General features: G+C 46.2%; 1 pseudogene; it reads left to right on the top strand.

Moving 5' to 3' along the window:
- Positions 1-359: 359 nt before the first annotated feature.
- LOC147892796 (F-box protein At5g46170 pseudogene) lies at positions 360-1,926 on the top strand (annotated as a pseudogene).
- The last annotated feature ends 2,990 nt before the right edge of the window (positions 1,927-4,916 follow it).

Below are 4,916 nucleotides of genomic sequence, written 5' to 3'. Positions count from 1 at the left end.
CATGACGTCGGCAGCTGCTCCATCGATGCTTATCCTCACGATCCCTGCACTTTTCCGTCTCCCACAGCTCACTTTCCACGTCCCATCCCTTTTCTTGCACCCCCATCAGATATTTTTTGTCCAATTGCTCCCCACCAGATGAGCTTTGATGTGGGAGAGTAGAGCTGCGTTGTTTGCGTGCAGAACGTTGCTATTTTAGGCGGTGAGCTCACAGAAATGCATTGCGAGATAGCACATTCGTTCTCATCCTCCTCGCCTTCGTGCACCTTTTGGATAGAGCAGCTTGCAAGGTAGATTATGATTGCGTAGTGTACTCAGGGATTACGCTCAGGTGTTTAGCAGCTTGACCGGTAGCCTTCCTCAGAGCGAGCGAGCGAGAGCAGAGCAAAGGCCAGAGCTTGCTCCTCACAATGATTCGCGACGTTGCCATGCTCTCTATCGACTCCTTCGATCTCCTCCCTGACCCCATCCTCCTCCTCATCTTCAACAAGCTCTGCGACATCAAGTCCCTCGGCCGTTGCTCTGCCGTCTCCACCCGCTTCCGCACCCTCATTCCGCAGGTGGAAGACGTAGTCGTCAAGATCGACTGCGTTATCGAAGAAGAATGCAGCAGTAGCCACCACTACGGCGGCAGCAGCAGTAGCGTCGTCCCCAAGGGGAAGGCCTTCGTCCTCGCCCAGCTGCTCCGATTCCTCGTGGGTAGCTTCCTCTTGAAGCCCCTGCATGCGCTGCAGCAACACCTCGCGCCCAAGAAGAAGAGCAGCAGCAGCGGCGGCGTGCTCCCGGAGGTCTCGCACCACTCTCCGGGGGAGGTTCTGAGGAGTTTCAAACAGGTTCGGAACCTGAGGATCGAGCTTCCGGAAGGAGAGCTAGGGGTAGAGGAGGGGGTTGTACTGAAGTGGAGGGCGGAATTCGGAAGCACTCTGGAGAGGTGCGTGATTCTATCTGCGTCATCCATGGTGAATTGCGAAAAGCAGAGATCGAGGGAGCGATGTCTGGGCACGATGCAGGATGGATCGACGGAAGGAGTGGACGTCGAGCAAGCAGAGATCTGGAGCGGCTCCCAAGACGACAGTGTGAGCATACCAGAGTCCTTCTTCACCAACGGAGGTCTGAAGCTGAGAGTGGTGTGGACTATAAGCTCCCTCATAGCTGCTGCTGCGAGACATCATCTGCTACAGCAGATCATCTGCGAGCATCCCACACTGGAGAGCCTCGTTCTGGCGGATGCTCATGGTCAAGGAACTCTGTGCATGGGCAAACAACAGCTTCAAAATTTCAGAGACAAGCCCATTGCAGCAGCTTCTGCTTCTTCCAACCGGACTCAAGTGCCTGCTCTCAACATGAAGCTATGGTATGCTCCTCTCTTGGACTTGCCTGGTGGAGGTGGAATGAGGGGAGCTACTCTTGTGGACATTCGACCCAGCCATGAAGTTTCAGGCAAAGGAGCAGAGACTCATCATCTACTCTCGTCTGCATTCGAGGAGCCCTTCAAAACCGCAGCCAGTTCTTTGGTTAGAAGACGAACTTACCTTCTGGAGATGAATTCCTTTTAGCCTTCAACATGCCATTTTCTGAGGCTAATCTGATGCATTCAAGTCAAAAGCCTCTGTCTCCTTGTATAGATCTGAGCATCAAAGCTTTTCATTTCTATGACAATGGCTGGGAAAAAGCTAAATCTGGTTCTCCTTGCTTTTGTTTTCTTTTTATCTTAAGGCAAGATCTCCCTGGCCTGATCTTTTGATTTCACAAATCCAGGAGATCTGGTACTTTCCAAGGTCAATATGAAAAGGTGATGAAGTGTAGTGCTTTATCACTGGTAACCTTCCTCCACAAGGAAAGCATACTGCACACTTTACATAATTCATCTCTTTCAAACAATTCCTCTTGATCATCGCCCTCATGGTAGGTCCAACCTCCACACCAAGAAGATAATATGCTTGTACATATGCAAACTGTAGTCTCAAGTCCTAAATGCATAGAATTCCGGCAAAAGTATATGTTCACTTTTCCCAAGATGCAAGAAAAGTGAGACGTCATGATGTAGAGTAGATCTAATATTTCATTGTGCCATGCCATCTTGCAATGGTAGTGAGTATAATTTTTTGAATGCATTGACGATCTGAACAAGTTGAATTATATTCAACAGGCCTGCCCTGACTTGAGTTGGGAATCGTTTTTGCGGAATTGAATTTTTGTTGTCATGTGGGGAGTGCAATGTATATCAATGAATGGTCTGACCGGTTTCAAGCCTCTCGATGAATTCGTCACACCCAACAGTAAGCCAGGCAGCAAGCAAAAGCACCTTCGCCTGAAATAAGGTGCTATAGTTGCAACCGAGAGCCCCACAATAGTTCAGCTCCTTATTCATAAGTCCCTTTGCAATTCAACGGTGTAGGATACGCAATGCTGTAGAGATCGTGTAGGCAGATATCGAATACAAATCAATATGAAAAAGGTACACAAAATACGATTCAACAAATTATTGCGCCATTCCTTCTGCGAAAACATCTCAATCTGAACGTGTAACCACATCGCAGTGCCTGACATTCACAATTCCGCATTTTACATAGACCCTCATAGTTGTTTTAATCTTGCCACCCTTTCCTTTTTCATACAGCTCGACCTTCTGGGCTGGATTAGCAAAACCAAGGATACTTGGTGAGAAACCCGACAGTGGAAACAATATTGATGCAAGTATGATATTGGAAGAGCATGTTCGCAACCCCAAACGACACGAATGAGTGAAATCATAGAATAATGAAATTGAATGAATGAAGCAGCAAGATAAGAAATCGAACAATCTTTTTGGAAGCTCACTCACAGAATAATGAAATTGAATGAATGAAATGGTTACAACTCTTCGTAGACTCTTTGAACTATTCTTTTAGATACTGATGACCACCAGAGATCGGTAGATGCGTGATCTTCAAGCTCGTCACTCTTAATTGCCAATTGCCTCTTCCAACGTATAAGCATTTTGCTTACTTTGGATAGACTATAACATTCAGAATATGCTTGGAAGGATGATATCTATTTATAAGCTTCGCATGAAGCACCAGATTCTCTTATCAATCTACCGCAACACGTCCATTCTATAAGACATCTCTGATTTTTTTAGTGAAACGTACTGCAGGAAATCATAAGAAACATCAGCATTTAAAATTCAAGAATGGTAACATGTAAATAAAACTGCTTAAAATGGTGCACTCAATGATTGGACTTTGCACATCACAAGGTGCCCAGGACAAAAGCTTGGGGCAATCCCGAGTATCGTTTCTGTTCTGTAAACAGTTCGAAGTTACAAAAGCAATTAACTTTCAGAGAATGTTTGAATTATATTTGAAACGGTTACAAAGTCACGGGGCAGGGCTTGGGCTGAGGTAGATTTCGCGCAGCATGCTCACAGCAGTAGGGCTCACTGTCAGAGGGGGGGGACCTTATGATAATCATGAGAACCTTCCAGTGTATCTGGCCCTCTCAATTCCACATTTTTCTTCTCACTTGCATCATCAATTATATCCGTAGTAGACATACCCACAATGACCCAAGAGGCTGGGTTGAGGCTCAACACCAATAAAGAGTGGCTTCTGAACTAAAGGGATTTGAGAGTGAGTTAAACTACCGTCGCTAATGCTAGAACAGGAGCCGAAGAGGGGATAGCATCAGTACTTCACCAGCAGCTCACGAGAAGTGGAGGTGCTGCTGCCATGAGCTTTGATAGGAGCTGTTATGTTTGTAACTTCTCGTAGCTGGAGTTACATGCGCTTTTGTGGTCGTCCGGGTCGACGTAGAGGTGAAATCGGCTGAGGAGTCGTTTGTAATGCCGACTGTGGGTAGTCACTATGCATGCAAGCTGGTGGAGCTACATTGATGCACCGACTGGAGTCGTTTGACCATGGCGAGGCATTGCTGGGTCGTTTGGGGTCCCTCCTCACAGGTCGCAATGAAGGCTCCACGGATGTTTTTATCAAAGCTATGCTTAAGGTTGGGGAGACCATCGAGTCAAGAGTAAAAGCCGAGTGGGAGCTTGTTCTAGCAGGGGCCTTTGCTGTTGTGTAGCCACTCTTTGCTCTATTGGGGCTTGATGGTGCTTATGTTGCTGCCTGAGTCCAGGTGGAGTTAGAGCTTCAATTGCATGGAGCACTGGGTCGATAGGCCGCTTCCAATCGGTTGTAGGAGCTGCTTCACAAAGCCCTCCAACGATACTCTCTCCCTCAATGGGACTCTTATAAGGAAGGTAACTCTTATAAGCAAGGAAGAATCGTCACACCGACCGAAAGAGATAGAATGAACGGAATTCGCTATCACTCAATGAACGGAAATATTTATAAAGGAATGAATGGAAATATCTTTCAATCAAATGGACGGAAATCTCTCAACGGAAATGAGCTCTCACAAAGAACACTCAAGAGAACTTTCAAACTCTCGATCACTCTCACTCTCTCAAGAATCGCAATGCCTCAGCACAAGACAAGGGAGCTCTGATACCATGTCAAAGTGAGGGATCAAGGAGGATCAAAGCACCACAACAGAGACATAGGGTAGCAAACACTCAATCTATTGCAATGTGTACTTGAACAATACAAAGTAGGCTTCTTATATAGAGAGAGCCTTTAGAATAGTCAACACATGTGGTATCCTCTCATCCACATTTCTCCTTGTGGATATCCTTGATCCACATCTCCACATCATGTAGTCCACATCCTAGGGTGGCTACTTTAATGCATTCCTATACCATACCTTAGCCTCTAATATGTGCTCATGGCACCATATCTCAAACAAAAGTATATACACGAGCCCACTTGTTGAGATTCATGAGAAGAATGAAGAACAGGATCTCGAAGAATATCACACTGCAACATCAAAGATGATGAAAACCTCTATATAGAATCTGTGCATAGGGTGCACTACAT

Source organism: Dipteris shenzhenensis, chromosome 16, assembly GCF_047967505.1.
Source record: "Dipteris shenzhenensis isolate YYH24624 ecotype China chromosome 16, Dip_SZ_1.0, whole genome shotgun sequence".
NCBI lineage: Eukaryota > Viridiplantae > Streptophyta > Polypodiopsida > Gleicheniales > Dipteridaceae > Dipteris > Dipteris shenzhenensis.
This window is presented reverse-complemented; position numbering and strand designations above follow the sequence as displayed.